This window comes from Notechis scutatus, chromosome 1 (assembly GCF_049901735.1).
Source record: "Notechis scutatus isolate UNSWTSFEM ecotype Mainland chromosome 1, rNotScu1.2, whole genome shotgun sequence".
NCBI lineage: Eukaryota > Metazoa > Chordata > Lepidosauria > Squamata > Elapidae > Notechis > Notechis scutatus.
The window spans coordinates 274963415-274986866 of NC_142009.1; the positions used below are offsets into that span (position 1 = coordinate 274963415).

Consider the following 23452-nt stretch of genomic DNA (forward strand, 5'->3'; position numbering starts at 1 on the left):
CAGTGCTAATTTTGGCTAGGAAAAACAAAACAGTCCTAAAAACTCTTGAGAAAGTACTGTCTTGTACTATCTTGCATTTGCGTTCCCCACATTCCTCTGCTTGGAAAAAAACCAAATATGTGTGCCAAGCACATGGCTTCCTCTCCTGAAATCTCTTTCAAACAAATTAAGCATTGGAGCTTTCAAAGTATGCAATTCCAATAAACTCTGTGAGTTAGAAGAGATCAAAGCAGCTCTGAATTTGAATTTACCATTTTGAAATGATCTTTTCTGAGCCAGATACCTTCCAGATGCCTTGAGACCACAATTTATAGTATTTTGAATGGAAAAATCTGGATATTTGTTTATTTACATCCTGCCTTTATTATTTTTACAAATAATTCAAGGTAGCGAACATATCCAATATACCTTCTGCCTCTTTTCCCCACAACAAGAACCCTGCGAGGTCGGTTGAGCTTGATTTTTATCCCAACTTTATTATTTTAGAAATAACTTGAAGCATTTAACATGCATACTGCTCCTTCCTCCTTTTATTTTCCCCCATAGCAACCTTGTGAGGTGAGTTGGGCTGAGATAATAACTGGCTCAAAATTACCCAGCTGGTTTGCATGCCCAAGGCAGGACTAGAACTCCCAGTTTCTACCCTGGTGCCTTAAGCATTAGGCCAAACTGGCCGAATTGCTATGCCAACCCATCTGAAGGGCACCAGATTGGGAACACTAAGCAACCTGACAGCCGCAATCTAATATTTGGACATATCTGTTAGAAAACAAGGAGTGTAAGTTCCACAAATCTCAAGGGTACTAGATCATTTTCATTACCAATGAATCACTAATCAGTTTCCAATACATTGGCTAATACCTGGACTGATTTGATTATGTGCCATCAAGTCATTTTTGATTCCTAGTGACCACAAATTCTCTCCATAAGAAAATACTTGCATAGTTGTGCTATTATTGCAAATAGTGGAATTAGAATAGATTCAGCAAGAGATCTTTTGGACTGATCACAAAACATTTATTTAAAAGACTTTTGTAGACACATCTACTTTAAGCAACATAATCTTACGTGACTTACAAATAACATTAAAAACAGTACCAAAAATGAAAACCTTCACAAAAATTCCTGGCATCCCCCAAATCAATATATATTCCACATATCCACAAACATTAATGGGTTCTAGCTTTACTCTTTGCCAACACTTGTGGGAAAAGCCAGGTTTTCAAGGCATTCTGAGAGGCTAAGAGGTTAGGGATGTGTGGGATCTCAAGTGGTCCTTAATTTATGACTGATCATTTAACAACCATTTCAAATTGCAACAGACTTCAAAAAAGCTACTTATGATCCATCCTCAAAGTTAGAACTGTCCTCCACTGTACAGTCACATGATTGCATTTTGGGTGCTTGCCAACTGGCTTGCATTTACAACCAGTTTCAGTGTTCACGATTGCAAATTTCTATCAAAAAAATTCTCATTTGGAAGAATGTATTTGTTTAACAACTACATGGTTCACTTAATGACCTTGGTGACTCACTTTAAAATAATCATAACAGTTATGAAATCAAGATCGGTCATGTGCCTTGAGTTATAATTGCAAGACATAATGACCAAAATTGTGGTCAAGGACTACCTCTATGCCAAAAGGGGTTAAGCTACCATGCAAACAGTTGAGATCAGTTTGAGTGAATTAGAAGTAGCTGATATAGAATGGCCCACTTGGAAATCAACTGAGAGTACAGAAAATACCTAAAAGCTTAAGAAAAAAGTTCATCTTTATAAAGTCTTCCTTTTGTTCTTATTATAGTATCCTTTCAGAAGGATATTACATAGTTATGTAGAAGTTCTGAGTTATTCAAACTTCAGAAGTCAACACATTAAAAAAAGCAACTGATAGAAGTCAAAGAAGTCGATCCTGAAGCCTGCCTAATCAAATACAGTATTACTATTTTTTTAGGCAGGAAAAATCCATAATTCAAGAAATATGAACGTTTAAAAGATTTTCATATTATTAATGTATACAAGAACTTCACAGTATGAGTAAAATAAACTTGGAAAATCTTTTAGACACTAGAATTAGTATCTGAAAACAAGCGTTTGTTGAATCAAAGCCACTGCTTACAACATCCTAGTAAGTGAAATGAATGAGGCAACACAGATTCCAAGCCCACTGAAATAATACTTAGTCCATGGACATATAAGAAAAATAGTGTGAAAACCGGTTTACTTTGAGTGAAAATCCCAATTACTTGATAATTATTTAGTTACAGGCAACCACAAGCATCTGTATGTTTCCAGATCAGTTGTCTGCACCATAAAAAATATTTCCTTCCTTTCATTCTTACAAAGCAATCAAGTTGGAACTTTACGGAAACAAGAACTGCAGAAAATGTTTTTGTTTTGTTTTTTAGGACTTAGTTTTGTTTTTCAATGCAAAAATAAAAAGGAAGCCTCCCAAACCAAATCATTGGCACAAAATACAAAATATTAATGGGGGGAAAAAGGATGCTGGAGAGAAAGAAAATGCATTCCATTAAATAGAAACAGCAGTTTTTTTTATTAAGCATGAGTTGATACATTTTTTTCTCTAAATGTATGGGATATTTTGTTTTGTTATCAGTTCCATATAATGCACCTTAATGTTCCTTTTCTATACAGCAAAGGGCAATCTCAGCTTAATTGATGAACTTACCCAAATATTATTGTCATCCTTTGGGCTCATCTCCCTCCCTTATTACTTGTAGTGTAATTAATGGTTGTATGGTAAGATGTACGATCTACCTTTTGAATGGTATCACCAACCATTAGCATTTACTGTATTCCCTAAAGAAACTGATTATTCTTCATTGCTCTAGTGAGTTGTGAGAAAGCAGCCCATGCACTCAAAATCCACAGAAGCGGCTAAGTTAGAAGGACTAGCTGAAGCAATAAGGTGGTTTATAAAAAATAAAAACTAATTTACTACAGTAATGTCTTACCACTCTCCCCCATTAAGTTTTATTGCTTCTCTTAAGGAAAGGAATCTGAGAGTGTTTTATAGTTGAACAATATTTGAGAGTGAAGTGTAGCAATTGCTATACCAAACACAAAATCCTCTTTGCAATTTTTTAAAAATTAGTTAGAAAATCCAGGTAAATTCTCCCTTCGTCTTCACCTGAACTCTAGAAATTATTTCCAAACAGCTCTGTGAGTCAAAGGGCAATGAGTATATGCTACAACTCAAAAATAATGGGAGTCCCTGACTTACAACCATTTGGTTAAGTGTCTGTTCAAAGTTATAACGGCACTGAAAAAAGTGACTATGATCCTTTTTCACAAAACCATTGCAACATTCCCATGATCATGTGATCAAAATTTGGACACTTGGCAACTGGCATGTATTTAAGACAGCTACAATATCCTGAAGTCATGTGATCACCTTTTGTGACCTGACAAGCAATCAAAATGAAACCACTTAACCATATTACTAACTAAACATCTGCAGCAAGAAAGATTGTAAAATGGAGCAAAACCAAACAATGGAAATTTTGGACTCAATTGTGATTTTAAGTCAAGGACTACTTGCAGCAAGAGTAACTCATTTTAGACAAAAGATAGTTTAATTTTTAAAGAAATGGTAGATTAGAAATATGCCTCATTTTGATTGCATTCTCCCCTCTTTTTTTCAACACTTTCCATTAAAGTAACAATTCTTGTCTAAAGCAATCCAACTACTGTAGAGGTCAGCAGAAGGGGAAAAGCAGAGACAGGAAGCATTTTTGCAAGATTTTGCAACTGTTCTTTTCAAATCTGCAGTAGAGTACTTAAGTCCTCTACTAAAACAGAAGCAGGCAATCTTTTATCATTAGCTTAATTTTGTGTGTCCTTCAGCCTAAATTTAAGTGTTCTCTGCAAATGATCGGTTAAGATGCCTGTGAAAACTAAAAGGCTGGATTCCTTGCAATGTAAAGAAATGTAGAAGGAAACAAAACAGTAAAAATGACAGAGAAATCAAGGCCTACACTCTTTGGCTCAAGCCTTACTCACTACCAGAATGTAGCTCTTAAAAGAAGATGTAATTAATAAACTAATATAGTTTTTTTTAATGTGACAAAGTTGCCAAAAATACACTTTCCTTTCTAAACATGTTTTCAAAGTTTAATGACATACATATTATCCAACCTTCTGAAACATGATTTTTATATTGTTTAACATACTTTTAAAAATGTGTTGCAAGAACTACTGCATTGGTACACATAGTCGTCATGACCAGTCATTTAGCGATTGTTCAAAGTTACAACACACACCAAAAAAAGGGAGTTATGACCTGGATTTGAAGTTGTGACATCTAGAACTCCACCATGGTTACGTAACTACATTTTGGACGCTCTGCAACTGACCTAAATTTTCACCATTTGCAGCATCGTGCAGTCATATGACTATACATTATGATGATTTTCCCACCAGAAACCGGCATTTACTGTTTTCTGGCAAAAAAGGCCCCATGGCAAAAAATGGATTCACTTAATGACTTCAGTGTTCATTTTACAACCATCACATTTCCTTAATAACCGCCACAAAAAAGATTGTGCTAAATGAGATATTTGTTGAGTGAGTTCTCCCCATTTTACAACCTTTCTTGCCATAGTTGTTTCTTAACATAGTTGTTAAGTGAATCACTGCAGTTGTTAGCAATATACTTAAGTGAAGCTAGCTTCCCCATTGACTTTGCTTGTCAGAAAGTTACAAAAAATGATCACATGACCCCAGGACTCCTCAATCGTCATAAATTTGTTTTCCTTTCCTAATATTTGTCATCCTTTTTTGATATTGTATTTTATTTAGTGTATATGCAGTACATTCTGCATCTCAAAATGGTTTATATAAATTACTTTAAATATAAGTATATAGAGGCTGTTGTTCATATAGGAAGAAAACTTGCAGACTAGTTTGGAATTCTGGAAGATGATGTTAATGGCAAAGTTGCAATGTGGTGAGGGTTTTATTCATAGCCAAGGGGGAGGCTTTAAAACTCAGTATTTTCTTTAAAAGATTCTATTTTATCTAAGGGGAAAACTACATTGGAAAAAATGTATAATGCACTATGATTAATACCAACTGAACTTTCATATTTAGGAACAAGTGGTTTCAGAAAAGTTGCAAATAGCAGAGTATTGTAATTAAATAAATGGTACATAAAGTTAAAAGCATGCATGATGATTCTGTATTTCCTAAGTGTTTTGCAAGCATATTACATGTGTGATATATTAGGATTCAAACTATACACATGCTTTCTGTTATTTTATACAAGGGTCCTGGCGGCAGCAGTCCCAAATTGGATTCTCAACTCACAAGCAAGCAATTACAAATTACTCCCAAGATATACTAAAATTACCCCTTGGAGGTAATTAACCTCAGTTTAAGAACTATTGGCTTTTATTATCTCTTTCTCTGCTGCCTAATCTTAATTAACAATATTGTTGGGGGAAAAATCTGATAGGAAGGTTGAAAAGGTTTTTTTACACATATTTTTATGAGCAGCAGCCTTTTCAGATATTCTCCCTGCAAAAAAACAGCAAAAGGACCTAAGCAATATAGAGAAATATATGTAAGAAAGTCCGAGTGTGATTAGATGAAAAAGAAATCAGCTAAGGGATTTCAGACTGAAGAAACAGCTGCAAGAGAAAGTGTTGCCTTCAAAACAAGACAGCCAGAATCCACAACTTGGAACTGAAAACTTTGCATGTTAAAATAGTGTATTCACAGCCTCAAAAGATTTTAGTGGAAGCCTTTGAATGTAGGATAATGTAATTTTCTTAGTAAGGCAATATATTTTGGGACTAGAACACTTTTTACAGGTAGTCCTCAACTTACAACTGTTCATTTAGAGACCATTTGAAATTACAATGGCACTGAAAAAAGTAACATGATCATTTTTCAGACATTTTTCTAGTGGTCATGTGCTCAAAATTCAGACACTTGGTAACTGTCATTCTATCAACATTCTGTAATTATTTTTAGGATCTTCGAACTTTAATATTTAAATGTGTTATTTTATCAAAACAAAGATAACCAAAACAAAGGTAACAATTTATTATGTATAAGTTCTGTACACTCACACCTCTTCATAAAAATTGTTCAGCTCATTTCCTCCCCGATTTAGGCTACTAACATTCATACAATCTGAGGCCACAGTATCAGAAGTCCAACTTGTTGCACAAGTCGAATTCTTTTACAAAAGAGCCTTAGGCTATCTGCATAATTTCATTCTGCAAATGTAAGAAGCCACACAGTAGAAATGGTTGAAGATTAAACCATTACATGTTTCTTGTGCACATGAAAGTATTTCTAAAACCAAGAATCAGATAAATATTAGTGAAATAGGTTAAATAATAGTAACAGAAATGATATTTTTTACATGTACTGTACAAAGACAGGCGAAGCCCAACACATACTTAATACAATCTACCTAAAGAGGTAGGTGACTCTTCTACTAAGGTAGGTGACTCTTCTACTATTAAGAGATTCCATCTGCAGTAGTAGTAGAAGGACCTTGTCTATGGTGGCTCCTTCCCTGTAGAACAGGGGTGTCAAACCGGCGGCCCACGGGCCGGATACATGACGCATAGGCCCCAGCTCTGCAAAGGGGAAAAATGTTGAGGCAACATGACACCGCGAGTTTGACACCTGTACTGTAGAATCGCCCAAGGAGATTGACCCCCATCTTGATACTCTTGAAAAGCCCTGGATACATGGTTTTGTGAGCAGTCTTAGGGACCCCAGTGTGGTACAGAGTCTATCAAGTGGTTTATTTGATTGTGGTCTCCAGGAGTATGAGGGTTTATTGGTTTTGAATTTGAGGTTTTACTAGTATATGCCACTCAGAATCACCATGAGTGAGTTGGGTAGTCATATTTTCTTGAATGAATGAATGGGTCAAAGAGCATGTGCTTTATTTATGTGTATCTGGGAAGAAAGGCAAAAGGAGGTGACCTTAGATTATCAATCTCTTAAACAAAGAGCAGAGAGAGTCATAAACAAACGGAGCATAGAGTTAATGCTTAACTCTCTATACCTATTGCTCCATTGTACTCAGTAGGTTGCAAGGTTCTTGAGAATTAGTGCCATTGGATCCACACCGCCAACATTCCTTCTTATGGGTCTTGCTCTTGCAGCAATCCACAATTCTTGAAGGCTGTGCGTTGATATCTGGGGAAGCGCTTAAACTTAGTGACTGCATCTGTCAACATCTCTTCTGGTGGGCAATATTTCAGTTTGGTAAGTTTCTTCTTGAACATTATTCCTTGCCCAAAGAGGTATTTGGTGTCTATAAGCTTTGCTTGCTTCCTTATTCTTTCTCTTCTATTTTCTTGGCTATCTTTCTTCCAGTAACTGATACCTACATCTAGATAGCTGGTAGTGTATATCCATCTTCAAATTCAAACCTGTCATAAAAACAAGGATCAGTCTTATCTTGTATGAGTGCGTGCTTGACAAGTATTTGGCTCAGATGTATCAGTTTTTCATTCTCTAGCTGCTTGTTTCAGTCAGAAGCTCTTTAAATTTGCACACTAGATCTCTTTCCTGTTTCCTCAAATCCAAGTGGCCCGTAGATGTATGTCTTAATTTATTCATGCAAAATTAGTGTTTGTATCAAGGTGATCTACTTGTATATATGTTTTGCTCTTATGTTGCGCTGTGCTGTCACAATATTTCTCATGCTAAAACTGTATTGCAATCTTCATCACATTTCTTGGTCTATCAGGCTTATTTTATGAGGCTAGACACTCTATTCTGCATCCTACGTCGTCCTGAAAACTCATCTGCATCTCACTTTGTCATTCTTATACAGTGCTTTAACCTTCTCTTCTACAATCTTTCTCCATTTTCTCTTTTTACTGACTAACATCCTTTTTATGCCCTTTTATGTGGGTTCCCCCCCCCACTTGCTTCCTCTTGGCATTGCAGGATAGCCTTTGTATAGACCCCTTATGTTGGGCCTCTTAGAGCTTCTAGATGTGGTGTTTCAATTTCCCCTTTTGGCTCTGCCATATAGTTAACTTCTGGACATGTGATGAGGTTGCCCTTCAAAGTTTGTGGTCTCTGTTTACTGTTTGTCTGGATGTGGTGAACAAAACTTGACTTTTCATGATTACTTTCTTTTTCCTATTCATCAAGATAGGCAATAATGCATACTTTAATTATCTAACCATCACATCTGCAGTTCAACTAGGTTCTCTGTTCTTTTGGCCCATATACATAGATACATTACAACAAAACAGTTTTATGTGCCCTGGGCTGGGCTGGGCTTCTTTCTGTGCCATGGCTCGTATACATTCCATTTATGGGTTTCACTGGAAGCTTCTTTGGTAAGTGCAGATAGTCCTTGCCTACCAATTGCCTTTAAGTTACTATAATGCTATAAAAGTAACTTGGTGACCAACCCTCACTTTTACAACTGCCACGATGTCCCAGAGTCACATGATCACCATTTGCAGGCTTTGCAACCAGCATGCAGTTATGACCGTGAAAGCGTCCCTCAGCCACATGCTCACAATTTCTGTAGTTTGCAACATTTCGCTTGCGAGAAGCAGAGAGTTAAGAGAGAAGGTGGAGGTAAAGTTATACATCATGCCCATGTGATTTTTTTGCTGAGTGATTACTGACCAAAGGGGAAGTAAGGTTGTACGCCTAGTTACAGTCACATGATTTTCTGCTTAGTGTCCGCATTGCTTAGCAACTGAGTTGCCGGTCCCAATTGGGAGTCGCTAAGAAAGGATTACCTAAAAATGGGTGAATTAAAACTATTTAATCCTAAATCCCTTTATCTGAAAAGATATACCTGATATCTTGCAGGATATACCTGATTAATTTTTTTCCTATATTCTATACCATCCTGTTCTGCAGAATAGCTACTATCGTTTTATGCACAATTCCTTACTCTTTTACATGCATTTGTATGTTCCTTGTTACATATTCACTCTATTGTCTATACATACTTGAAATTTTCTTCCATACTTATTACTAGAGCCACATGTTTTTTAAATTTTTCCAGTATGACTCTTTTCCTTGAGCTAGTTTACCTTCCTTGAGCAAGTTTACCTATAATCTCTGAATATGAGATTATAATAAACACTGGCAAACGTATGTTGCTATAAACTAGTTCTTATCTTGTCTCTTTTTCATACCTCTTTACACATTACCTTTGGCCTTTATACAACATGCACACCTGCACTGATTCTCACAGGGCTGGTACTTTAGTCCTTTGGCTAAGTCCCCTAAATAACAAACTGTATCTGGGTCTCTGGGTCTATTCTTCAGTGTCACTTGGTTACACAATGTTTGTGATTGAAATTCTTTGAAGTTCTTGCTTTACCTTCTGCCTGGCGCTAGGCTAATTCAAAAAGTCTTATTTTTCCAGAGGGAGCCTTTCATAAGCAATCCTCTATTTTCACTTACATAATATTCTTTCTCTGAGACATTTTAGTGAGAACAGCTTTGACAAATAAAACATTTTAGTTGATAAATTGAGGCACCTCTCCTTTGCTTCATATACAACAAAATTTTAAAGCACCTCTCCTAGACAAGGTGATCATTCGTTCATTGACCAAATGAATAGTAAACTGATGTGTTCATACAATTTAATTAACCCTATTTTTAAAATGAAGTTAGAAATGCCAGTAGAATGAAAATAGATGCCATCTGCCAGCCCATGTATATTCTCATGTCCTCTCTCCTTTCTAGCCTTTTTTTCCCCATTGGGGTGAGGTGAGTCTTTACCTTGGAATATAGTTTAACAGGTATTTCTTGTCTCCCTTTTCTAGGGTAACTGGTTTGCAATGACCCTAGCCACTGCAAATAAAGCATTTCCTTTCTTTTTTTTCAGGCTTTGTAAGTAAACCGATGACAGTTATAGGCATTCTCATTTGAGAGTTATGTAGATTATAGTCTTGCAAGTGTTTTATTATGAAATTAGTATTCATTTCTTCTTCCATTCCTATTGTATGTTACCTCAGCTTAGTAGCTTCTAAGCAATGGATTTAAAATGAAAACAGTTCTTACTTTGTAAGCACTGTTTTGCTCTCCATCTGAATTGCTATATCTTTTTAAATTTAGATTCCCCCCTCCTTCAGACAACTTGACTGCTGAATTTTCTGAAAATATGCACATTGCATACTGTCAATCTTTTTTTTTCATGTATATCTAAAACCTTTCTCAACATCTTGGACTTAATCTATATTTGTTAAAAGCACAATAGAGGGTTATTTCCCATTCAGCACACACCTAACTGCTTTCTCACTTGCAACATTCCAGGTTTCTTGACTTTTCCCTGCTTCTGTAATTTTTGCTTTGTCAACTCAAAGGTGATTCCTTTAGACTTCAACAGTATTCCCCCCTTGAATGGCTAGAAAAAGAATTCTGGTTCTTCCAACTTTTCTATGGCTGAAATCAAAGAACATGTGTTTTATCTGTGTTTCCCAGCTCAATCAGCAAGCTTGGAGATATGCCAGTGGATTGGGAGAGTCAAGATCTGGAGCATCCTCTGCTTATCCAGTGTGATGCTGTAAGGCCCCTCCTTTACATAGACTAGAGGAGAGGTCTCCAAACTTGGCAACTTTAAGACTTGTGGACTTCAACTCCCAGAATTCTCCAGCCAGCATAGCTTTCAATTCAATTCTGGGAGTCGAAGTCCACAAGTCTTAAAGTTGCCAAGTTTGGGGACCCCTGGACTAGACCCTCTCCAACTAACACACCCACCAGACAGCAGGGCAGCATTGTGATCAGAAAACTTTGCAGACATTGTGGGGCCAACCAGAATAGCAGGATAGTTTGCCCAGGTAAACTCCGGTCCAACCCAGACCAGTCTAAGACATTTCCATTTGAGGTGCACAATGCAGTCTTGTATCATAGCTACTTTCATGTGTCCCTGGAGGAGTTGCAAAAGGAGGTGCTACACATGGCTGGACATTTTAACTTGGATCTGATTTAGTGAGATTTCTGGTGGCCACAAATTTAGGTCAAGATGTGCTGGTATGTTGTAACTATCCATGCTGTCAGCCACCAAGTTGAAGGTGTTCTGAGAAAACTACTAGTCTCCTGCACCCAAAATTCTGTGTAACAGCCTTTCCATGGATTTTATTACAGATAATTCCCTCACATCTCAAACCCGCCTCCCTAGAAAATCTATTTCCTCACTTTATGCTTTTCATATTGCTTGCACACAAGCCCTTCCTATACTTGTTCCTTGACTCCTTGCTGCCGACCTCAGACCCAACTTGTGCTTGACTTCAGCTCCTCAGAAAGACTTGCAGACATAATATTGTAGAATTAATACTAATTTAATGAATAATGTTGTAAATTTTGATTATTATTTTATAAAGGTATTTGTACCCAGATGACACACTGTTCAATTGAAGATGGAATTATTATATATATATATTTTAAAAAAAAATTTTAAAGAAAGGTTTGCAGACAGACAGACGCATTGTGACTGCACTCTAGTTGCCAAATGCTCAGTGCTTGTCCTGGACCTTGAAACTGACTGGGAAAAAGGCAAAAGTGAAATCCACTTAGCAATCATTTAGACTGTCAGAATGATAAATGAAGAGGGGATATAGAGTAAATCCTACATTCTTTATTTACTGCCTGTTACCCTGCTGCCCCGCTATGGTCAACAGTTCATGAGATTCTTAACTGAACCCACATCTCCAACAGAAATGAGGATAGAAATACTGTGCTTGAGAAATTGGTGTAACAAAAGACATTTAATTTCTTAATTTAAAATTCAGGAACCAAAACAATTGATCGATCCAGCTGTTCTTCTACTGCTTCAATCCCTGAACTTCAATTACACATTGCTGCATTGTAAACGCTAAATAACCTATTACATAGCTTGAGTCATATAGTGGGTAAATTACATGTTGGTTCTAAAAATTACTTGGGGATCCAGGACAAACAATGCAGATATGATCCACAACATACTGATGAGGCACATCACATTTGAAAAAAGCAACCTTTAAATATATGCACTGCATCCTTCAGAGGTGGTTTACATAACTATTATCTGCTTTCTTCTCAATATATGCACATTTTAGACATACCAATAGCACTTAGACTTATACACCACAGTGCTTTACAGCCATCTTTAAGTGGTTTTCAGAGTCAGCATTTCATTGCCCCTCATAATCTGGGTCCTCATTTTACCAACCCTGGAAGAATGGAAGCTGAGTCAACCTTGAACCAATGAGAATCAAACTGCCAAAATGTTGACAATCGACAGTCAGCAGAATTAGCCTGCAATACTGCATTCAAAGCACTGCACCACCATGGCTCTTCTCACATTTTTATCATCCTATCCATCAGCCCATGCTGATAAAGTTTGACTTCATTACTGGGTAAAGTCTGACTTCATTACTGGGTATAATGCCACATTATTGGTTCTATGACATGGAAAGATGCAAGATGTTTTAAGTTACATATGCATAAATGACCACTGGTGGCTCAGCGATTAAGACTCTGGGCTTGGCTGTAAAGCTGGCAGCTCAGGTTTGAGACCTGAGCGCCACATGATGGGATGAGCTCCCATCCTTACCCCACTCCTGCCAACCTACCAATTCAAAAACATACAAACTGTAAATAGATAAATAGGTACCACTTTGGGGAGAAGGTAACAGTGCTCCGTGATGTCATGTTGACCATATGACCATGGGAAAGTCTTTGGATAGCGCTGGCTTAATGGCCTTGAAACAGAGATTAGCACCTCCCCCTATAATTGGCAACAATTGGCGGAGTAAAATCCACAGGGACTCCTTTACCATTACCTTTTATAAATTACCATCAACTCCCATTTTTGTTCCATTATACAAAAGGACTACTCGCAGATCTGCCAAGGCTGCTTTTCATTTAAGAAATAGCTATCAAAGCTTGATACATGTATTTTTTTTCCCCACCCAAGACTGGTGGTTTCTATCTTGGAGACAAGAATAAATATTTCAAAATGTTACATCATTTTAATTATCCTAGAAAGATAACACTAAACTACTGATGGCTTGAATGCCATTACATTCATGATTTCTATGCCATTACATTAAGCCTAATATGCTAAACATTAAAAATAAGTTAAATAATATGCCGGTTTTATCATATCTAAATTCCAGAGCATATTCCTTCTTTCTAGCAGCACGTTTATTGGAAAAAAAATAATTGTGCCTCTTATTTTCCAAACATATTCTGATAAACTAAACTGTGGGATTTTTAAATGAACATTTCAAGAAAGGCAAACAATGTTGACAGTGAACAGGTCCAACTGTGGTGTATCCATGCTGTCCTCACTTTATTTAAAACCAAATTCTGTAATCAACAATAAGCTGGCCATATGCATAATTACTGATGCTTATTTTATTACTTTAATTTTAAAATGAATTATTCTGTAATGCAACGCAGTAGTACTGATTCCTAAACAAGACATATGGCCATATAACAGCAGTGGGTGAAGTGTAAGAAACTGTAATGAAATCTAAGATCTAAATTTATATAGTTGCACCTGGTAATATTACATCCTTAAATGGAAAAGTGTTTTTCCTCATGTGTGATTATGGACAACACTGGTTTCAAAGAACTTCCATTCATTCTAGCAGTTCTATTATCTCTATTATACAAAAAAAATCCAGGAAGTTAAGATGCAAACTAACACAATTCATAATCTATTTCTTCTGACATTTGGAGTGAGAAGAAATAGCCTTCTGATTTCCTTAGTACAACAGACAGAAGGATGATTTTAGTGCTAGTCCCTCTATTTTAGATTCCAAATTAGATTTTCATCCAAGCATTTGCTTTATACAGGATAAAGAAATCACTATTGTGCCAATACAGCATATTCAATTTACACCAAAGGTCTGGAAACATACCAGGACTTCTTCCCGCCAAAACTGATTAAATATTTTCCAACAAAATCCCTTTTTGCTTCACTCACACAGTTAGCATCATACTGTGCAGTTGTTCTAGTTACGCATCCTGTCTCCCACATACTTCCGTACCTACGGTACAATAGCTGTTACTGTTACTATGGCATCAAAACGGCCATCCATAACTTATGCAATCTCCTTACCCCAAATGAAAAGGATTCTCTAATACTAGAAACAAAGTTGGACATAAGATATGGTCTGTTGAAGCTGGTGAAGGTTCCTCAGCCCTAGAACAAGCTTTAAAACTGGGTGAATTTACTATGCTAAATGTAACACAAAATACTAATGTAGAGCTGTGATGCCTTCTACCTCTTTATCTGCCATGGTAATCACACACATTAGATATACAGCTGCAGAAAAAATGCAAGAAAGATTTTCACAATGCATTGAACATAAGACAAGGGAGAAAATCTGTTTGAGTAATGGACTGCTTAAAAATTAAAGCTCTGACCATTTATAAGCACATTTGTCATAAAAATTTGACACCATACCCAGTAAACCCTTTTCCCCCCATTCATTTGGTTTCTCAATTTATGCAAATTTGCTTTATGCCAGGTTTTTGAGGTACACCAACCTAGCATAAAGCAAATGTTCCCCTTTGTCATTTTTAAGAACTTCAACTCTGTATTTCAGCATAGGGCTAAATATTATCTTACCTTAACAACTGATTTTTTTAAATGGCATCACAACACAGCCGCCCTTTATCAGCAAGCGTAAATGGGTCACTATGTACCCATGTTAGTAGACAGTTGGATCTTTGCCCTCAGTTACAACCGCACCTGCTTGGTGAAGTTTTTCACAGAGGCAACAATGTACAGCAAAGCAATCCCAAAACTTCCTCTGAACAACAAAATGTACCACTTCATAATTTAGAGACTGAATGGAAATAATGCCCTGACCCAAAACTTTCCTTGATTAACTATTCGTTTCTGACTAGGTTCTTTCTTACCTTGTAACATACCATCACATATAAAATAGGATTTTTGTACCCATAAAGTACTTTCAGTTCAGCAACTCATGGGACCAAACCTGTCTTGCAAGATACAATTACCTAGCTAGCCTACAACTATTGTGTCCAAGAAAAGGTGTTTTTGGGGTTTTTGTTGGTCTATGGTCAAAAATAAATAAGTAGAAAAATAAAATCTTTTGATGTTCTACTGACATCTGTAAGCAAAATAGGCAATTTTCAATGATGTCCCCTACTGAGTTCCTTTTGCCAAATGCTGTTTTCTAAAAACTTAACTTAAAAGAATTCACAACTTGTGTTACTTTGAATATTATTGTATTTATAATAACACTTTTAGGCTGCTTAGGATCCTATAGGTATCCTTAAAAAATAAGTATGTTGAGAAATTGTAACTGGATGGTTCATTTGCAAAGAAGCCCAAATAACTAGAAAAGAAAGTCAAAGCTGTATGGAACAGTATTCTGAGAGGTTGGGGATAACAGACATGCCAGTTTGCCATCTAAAAAAATGGCAACTCTCCAATGTCCCTTATGGCAGCCATTTTGTGAATAGGCAAAAAACCTTAAGAAGGTCCCTTTGACCCTCTTTTAGCCCAAGTCAATCATTTTCCGAAGAGCTGAATCAGGTAGGACCTTAATTGACTCCTCTGTTATACTGACAAAAATCTAGAAAGGCTTCACAAAAATGGAAACTTTCTAGTCATTCTGTGCCCCCTTTGGAGCCACAGAAGGAGTGAAAAGGGCCCCCCCAAAAGGAATGGCAATGCCTCCCAATTCTGGAAACACCAACCAGTTTGTGCCACTTATTTTTTTTTTCTTTTTTCTCAAAGGTAGGTAGATAGGTAAGTCCTGTCAAGAATAGAAAAAGAAGTGCAGGCCTCCCAGCCCATTTTGAAATAGCTGGGAGGACTGTAAACATGCCATTGGATGACTAATTGGGATATCACTGGCTGTGCATGGAATGGAAGAAAGTAACCTGAAGATAATACGGAACATATTTCTTTGTGAGTTCAATTTGACAGTTATTATGTAATATCTATAAAATTGTGGTAAGGATTTAATTCTAACTATAATAAGAATCTATTTATTTATTTATTTATTATCCTGTCTTTATTGTTTTTATTATCCCACCTTTATTGTTTTTACTTTATTGGCAACAAACATATCCACCTCACTTTCCTATTTTCCCTATAACAACAACTCTATGATGTATGTATGCATGCATGCATGTATGTATCTATCCATCCATCCATCCAATATCACACCTTTATTGTTTTTACAAATGACTCATGGCAAGAAACATATCCACCACACCTTTCTATTTTCCCTATAACAACAACCCTATGAGGGTGGCTGGACTGAGACAGAATGACTGGCCCAGAAACACCCTGCTAACTTTTATGGTTAAAGCAGAAATTGAACTCAAGGGTTTCCTGCTTTCTAGTCTGCTGCCTTAAGCACTACACCAAACTCTTATAAAAATAATTCAGTATTTTTGCGAAATCAGCTCAGCCGGCATTATTATATATTGTTAATTTGAGGCCTTCAATTAAGCAGAGGCCTACACCAACTTTAGGGCCTAGTTGTCCTCCTCTCACAAAACCTTTCTAGCACCTGAGACAACCGAACATAATAAATCTTATTGGGAAAGAAATCAAAATGTGGGTTTAGGTTTAATTTACAGTATTATTTAAAAATGGAATACTGTAGTGTATTACTTTTTTGGAAATCATGGAGATGAAATTTTCTTTCCTTTTTTTCTCTCTTTTCTTTTTTATGTTTTCAGTTTATTTACATTGTTATATAAACTTAGTAGTTTTAGTTTAAATGAAATGCCCTTTAGCAATTTTGTTTGCAACTGTTATGAGTTGTATCATCTTTGTTACCATTTATATTGATATAAAAATTCAATATATTCAAAAAAAACTTTGGATAACCTTGCAAGGGAAACATTACCACTAAATCTTATCTTGCGGGTCAAAGCATCCTTTGAACTTAAGTACCTCTTCTTTCATGCAAGCCATCTGATTTTCTATGATGCATTAAAATATTTTCTTTTCCAAAGGCAAGGCAGCCCATCTGTCTGTACCTTTGAACAAGCCGATAGGAGCAAATGGTGAGAAAAACCACCCCTATTGCCTGTGCTCTGCCTCAGAGCAACATGCCAGATTTTTTCTTCATCATTTCCTTGCAAGAAAGTCCTGCCAATAATCCAAAACACACATTCTGCAAAAAGGTGTGGCTGAAGTTTTTTGTTACAGATTACAAAACTCTAAAATGCATTTGAGAATATATTATTTTTTTGGCCACAATGCATTTGTTCTTTTATAAGACAGGAACTCAAGGCAAAAAACTACCAAGAGAGAAATCTGATTTTTGCACTCTTATACTTTGCAAGAATGCAATATTGTATTGAGTAAATTATTGCTAAAGTCAAAATGACATTTTACCCTAGACTCCTTTAGTTAGTATCTGTTACAGTCTGACCTTGTGTATATAATTTCTGTATTGAAAGATACATGTTCACAAAGTTGATACCATATATGTGTATATAAAGCTATATTACTTTCAATTTTTGTTTAATTCATTAACACTTGTTTCATTTATGTTTTCAACTAGAAGTCTAAACACATAACATTTGTTGATTCAGTTTACTAATGAATCAAAAACTCCTATTCTTTTTTTTTTTTTTGGAAGTATTTGATCTTCGTGCAAATCAGGTAAAATACTGAAAATATGCAGAATGCATATAAAGTCACAAATATACAAACCACACAAGAACTATAGCTGTTACCTGATTCTTAGGACATATAGGAACTCTCTCTGTTATGCATTAATTTATACTTTGACCAGCAAAGACAAATCTCATATTTTAGAGATCTTCAATGCAAAGGCTAAGCATAGAAATGTGGCTGTAACAAACTAACTTATAAATAGTCTTTGACTTATGGCCACAACTGAGCCTCAAATTTCTGTTGCTAAGTGAAACATTCGTTAAGTGAGTTTTGCTCCATTTTATGACCTTTCTTGCCACAGATGTTAAGTGAATCAATGCAGTTAAATAAGTAGCACGGTTGTTAAGTGAATCTGAATTTCCCATTGACTCTACTTGTGAGGAAGTCGCATAAAGGCGATCACATGACCCCAAGACACTACATCTGTCATAGAGTCAGTTGCCAAGAGTCTGAATTTTGATCACATGACCATAGGGATGTTGCAATGGTCATAAGTGTGAAAAATGGTACTCACTTTTTCAGTGCCATTGTAACTTTAAACGGTCACTAAATAAACTGTAGTAAGTCAGTATTTTATTTTTAAAAAGACTTATGTTTAGGCAAAGTCACGTTTTTGCATAACATGGCTAGAAGGAACCATTAAAATGAATTATGCATATGTCTGAGAATGATGGAGACTGCTTTTAACCCTTAGTCCTTAAAACCTGTGCTTATTTCTATTAAAGAAGCAGAAAATTAGACTAAGACAGAAGCTCTCAAACTGTGGGTTGAGACCTCCCAGTGTGGTCATTAGCAACTGGGTTCTCTCTCTCTCTCTCTCTCTTACTTTTTTTTTAAAATGATCAGCTTTGCCCAGGCAGAATAGGGCCTTATTTCAAACTGGTTTCTCTTTGCTCCTTACTTTGCCTGCATAAGCCCCAGTGGACACTAATGACACTGCAAAGCCTGAAAAGACTTGTGATATAGATTAATATTTAATTCTTAGAAGTGTTATACTTCTTGTCTGAACTCAAACTAATGGGGGAAAAACAATTTTATTCATTTAAGTTACAGAAAATTCATTTATGATTTTAGGGCGTTGCAAAGTTTCAAAGTTGCTGATATAGAAGATTTCAATAATTTAATAGATCCACTGCACAGGACAATGTTAATTGGCTAATAGAAGTATTATGTACTATGTTAAACTGCAGCTGGCTCAGTGTGGCTATAAACCTGGTCAAAACCTGGTTAACATATCGTTCAGTTAATTGAAGAAGATGCCCTGGATTGAGCCAAATGGAGATGTTTTGCCGATAAGCAGACCCTGCCGTGGCAAGGGAATAATGTTAGGAAGAAAAAGATTGTTCAGTTAATTATGGACTAGCAGTTTGTGCAAATACAACCCTTGCCTCACCTAGTGAAATATGCTGGACTAAACAAAATCCAAGAATATTATCTACTATTACAAATACTCTGTCCTGTGGTTCAGTAGTAGCATGATAAAAGCAGGTTTCTCTACATATTGAGCTGTTCCTTATATTAAAAGCTTGGCACAATGAGGCAGCTGCCACATGGAACTAATTAAAGCATCAAGTATCTACAGAGTGGGTTTTTCTTGTAATATGTTTCACATAATAAATCTGCCCTTATCCTGTCACAGATATAATGCCAGCAAATGGCGCCGTCCATACTGACAGTGTACAGGATGCATTAAGGTCACAGATGGGAGGGTTGCCTGGCTTTGTTGCCCTGAGCTCTTAGCAAATGTCAGATATCCATACTTATTTAAATGGCCACCTTAGATGTCACCTATGACCCTGACAAAACGGTGAGTGAAGCATATGAGATTACACTCGTGGTGCAAACCACCTACTTGTTGCCTCTTTAAAAGTGAAAGCATCACTTTAAAAATTTTAAACTCCTTTAGGCATGAGTTGTCCAAAGAAAAGAGGCTTCCAGAACATATTCATGCTATACAAGGTGCAAGTGGGGAAATGCCCATCTTTACCCCTTTTTTATTTATTTATTTTGCATTTCAAATGGCAGCTTTTCTTTAAGCCGGTTACAGATTTTACAAAGAAGAGCAACATTTCAGTCCAAGCGCTCTGCTCCGTACCTCCTGCAAGGTTGCAATCTCTCCAAAATAAGCCTTCAGAATGCTTACCAGAAGGCTTGCCAGCATTATGTAAAGCACTGCCACATGTCAGTGGGTGTTGGGAGAGTTCCCTGCCAAAGAATCCCCCCCCCCTTTCTAGTACGAATAAAACACGGAACAGACTACCGAGACTACCGGTATGTTGCAAGCCTGAGTCGCAGAGGGCTTCTCGCTCTCCGTCAGCCCCGAGACCCGGGGAAAACCTGCTTATTCCAAGAACGACGGGCAGGGAAAAAGGGACATTTTCGTACTGCGCTGCAAAGCAGGAAGGGCTGTTTCTGGTTAGCGTTTGCAGCCGCGTCCCACATCTGGAAAGACCGCTTCTCGACCTAAGCTTCCCGCTCTCCCCCTGTCTATTAACGGCAGCAGCAGCAGCAGCACAGAGGTCAGTCGCAGGGAAAGCTTTGTTCTGGGAATAAAGGCCCAAGGATCCTTGCGGAAGATCGCAACTCATCGCCACCCGTTTGATTCCAGTGCTTGTTTGATTCGCGGCGCGTGGAATCCGAGGCAAAATTAACCGCGCGGCCTCTTTTCTAGGGCGAAGCAGCACTTGGGGAGCTCCAAAGAGGAGCGGCCCGAAACCTGAGCTACTTTTTTAAAAAGGACAACAACAACCGCCAACTCGTGACAAGGGCTTTCTTAACTTTGCACACACACGCGCGCCCCTCCCCATGCCGAGGGTTCAAACGGCCGACGCGGCCGCTCGCTTTTTGCAAAACAACTCCAAGCTGCTCTGCTGTCACTCACTCGGCGCCTGCTCTGCCCTGTTCTATATTTGCATAGTCAAACGTAAACCAACCCCCACCCCTCTCTCTCCCCTCGTAAACTTTCTCCTGCTACTTGCTCTCCTTGGAGGGGAGCAGGAGGGAGCGGAAAGGAGTAAAAGGAGAAGTCCGGACTAAGCTACCTGCTGCAGGAGTCCAAGGGAACCGAAGAGCGGCCGGGCAACCCAAATCCAAGCGCGGAAGGACGAGCTCACCTCAGCAGTAGTCCAGACGGGTGGCAAAGACGCCGCCGCCGCCGCCGTCAACCGGCCAAACCAAGGCAGCGCCAACTTCGCCCCTTGCGGTAGGATTCTGGGAAGGCGTCACTTCCTAGAAGTGGTAGATTCCGAAACCAGCTTTTTTGCAAGTCGGTGCCACCTCCTCGCGGTGCCCCGGTTCCTCTGTCTCGACCGGTCGCGTGAGAAGGTGCGGGGCTTATTAAGATGGTGGGCGGTGATTATCGGGGAAAGGAAGGACGTTTTCGTATCGATAGTAGCTCTTGGGAGTCCTTAAGCCGAGTTCGGCATGCCTGGCTGAAGCGCCTTTTTCATCTTGAACGACGAGTCCAGCTTTGCGCCAGTCCTGCTATAACTTGACGCTGGCAAGCGCCCCAGTCGAGCCGAGTTCCGTGGCACGTGAGGCGGACAGTCCTGCAAGCACTGCCCTCCCTCCTTTCAATTTTGATCAAGATTATTAATTTAAAACGATTGCTGCCTTTCTGCAATTCAAATCCGGCTGAGTCATTTACTGCCTGCTGCCTAATGCCTTCTTCCTCAACTTGACAGCTCTCTAGGAGTGTTGGAAGTATAGCCAGAAATTTAGGGGAGATCTAGACCCAGCATGTGGAAAGTGCCAGGTTGGGGAAGTTTGGTCTAATGTTAGACCCCCCCACCTGATGTCACTTCTGTAAATGAGATTTCCCGTGCTTTAATTTGTTTTTGTGCTGTGTGTTCAGGTCAGGATCCTGTATCCTTGCAGGCAAAGAGACAGGATGTAGATCAGAAGTCTCCAAACTTGGAGACTTGAAGACTTGTGGACTTCAACTCCCAGAATTCCCCAGCCAGCTATGCTGGCTGAGGAATTCTGGGAGTTGAAGTCCACAAGTCTTCAAGACGCCAAGTTTGGGGACCCCTGATGTAGATGAAGTGCATATATTAGCCTAATGTGCTGTGCAAATCAGTCATATAAGGTTATGGCTTGTCTGTTGTGTGAACCAAGAACATTTGGATGAGTTGATCGTGTGTTGTGTGAATATAGCTAAGTAATTCTGCCTACTATTCCGTATTTTTCCTATCAGTTTTCAAAATGAGGGAGCCAGAATGACTATCAACAACCTGAACATGTACTTTTATCCTTTCTCTGGGTGTATTCATACAACAACTCTTCTGGGTTGTGCGCCAGTTACACCCGTTCCTGGACCAATAATCCCTCCTCACAATCACTAATGCCTTAGTCACTTCCCATCTTGACTACTGTAATGTGCTCCACATGGAGCTGCCCTTGAAGAGCATCTGGAGGCTCCAGTTGGTGCAAAATGCAGCAGCCCGCACGGTTTTGTGAAGAGCCCGGTGTGCACATGTATCACCTCTCCTGTGGGAGCTGCACTGGCTGCCAATTTGCTTCCAGGTGCAATTCAAGGTGCTGGTTGTCACCTTTAAAGCCCTTCATGGCTTGGGATCAGGCTATCTGAGGGACCATCCCTTGCCAGTCACATCTACCCGACCCATCAGAATGGGGAGGCAAGGAATGTTGCGGGTCCCATCCTTGAGGAAGATACACCTGGTGGGACCCAGAAGAAGGGTCTTCTCCATGGTGGCTCCCTCCCTCTAGAACATCATTCCCCCATAGATTAGATTGGCCCTCACAGATTCTCTTCCGGAAAGCATTGAAGACCTGATTCTGCTAACGGGCCTGGGGAACCCACAGGGGGATGGAGCCCATTAAATGGCTCATCTAATCTGCTGTCACTGGGGGGGGGGATTTTACTATATTAATTTATTTGATTTTACAAGTTTTACTGTTTTATATTGTGATTTTATATGTTGTAAGCCGCCTTGAACCACCATGGCGAATAGGCAGCAATACAAATCTAATAAATAAATAAATAAATAAATAAATAAATAAATAAATAAAACCCTTACTTAACCGAAACATTGTTTCTAGAATTAACAATGGGTTCACACATTACATCATATAGTTTGTGTAACTGGTTTGTTTAATAACAATTGATTAGGTTCATGAAATCCTCACGTCCAACCAATCACTTTGTCATTGCTAATACGACACACATAGTTGTGGTAAACATGTATGTCCTGGGCAATTTCTCTAGTACCTTGACAGTTGAGTTTTCCCCTCCCTGAGCAGATCTAGAACATTGTCCCAGCTGCTAATGCTTCTTGCAGATCTCCTGCTTGGGCATCTATTTGCCTGCTGCCTTGTGTGAACCAAGCTCCCTTTCCAAAGTAGTGGATGTGAATAGCAGAGGAGGATATGACTTCTTATCCATAGGAAGGGTCAGGAATAGGGCAATTGCTGTCTATAGCACTGAGCCCAAAGGATTAGGATACAATAATAGCATGTTGTGAGCTTAAGCCATTACTTTGTGCAGCATGCTATCATTTTGTGTGTAAGAGAATGCTGGAACATGTCATAATTGAGCTGTGTCCATTAGCTGTTTCCCAATAGAGCTTATACGTTGGCATAGTTCGCTTCTTCGTCTCTGTTCAGTGCCATTTTCTGGACTGGGTTAGTCTCAGTGGATATAACAGGTGACAGCTGTTCCATCTACATAGCAAGAGCAAAACTTTTTCCCAGCCCCCACAGATGTCATTGGAGTATAGAGTTCCTTTCTAATCGAAAATAGGAATATTATATACTCTTCTGCGGCTGTAGAAATGACTAGATGCTTTTAC

General features: G+C 38.3%; 2 protein-coding genes across 2 annotated transcripts in view; one reads left to right on the forward strand and one right to left on the reverse strand.

Annotated features, from left to right (window-relative positions):
* MIDEAS (mitotic deacetylase associated SANT domain protein) overlaps positions 1-20820 on the reverse strand; it is a 72595-nt gene extending 51775 nt beyond the window's left edge. Inside the window, exon 1 of the mRNA XM_026671056.2 lies at positions 20684-20820. The gene's annotated coding sequence lies outside the window, so the exon portion shown is untranslated. The remainder of the gene's footprint in view (positions 1-20683) is intronic.
* PTGR2 (prostaglandin reductase 2) overlaps positions 20582-23452 on the forward strand; it is a 29278-nt gene continuing 26407 nt past the window's right edge. The window contains exon 1 of the mRNA XM_026671058.2: positions 20582-20844. The gene's annotated coding sequence lies outside the window, so the exon portion shown is untranslated. The remainder of the gene's footprint in view (positions 20845-23452) is intronic.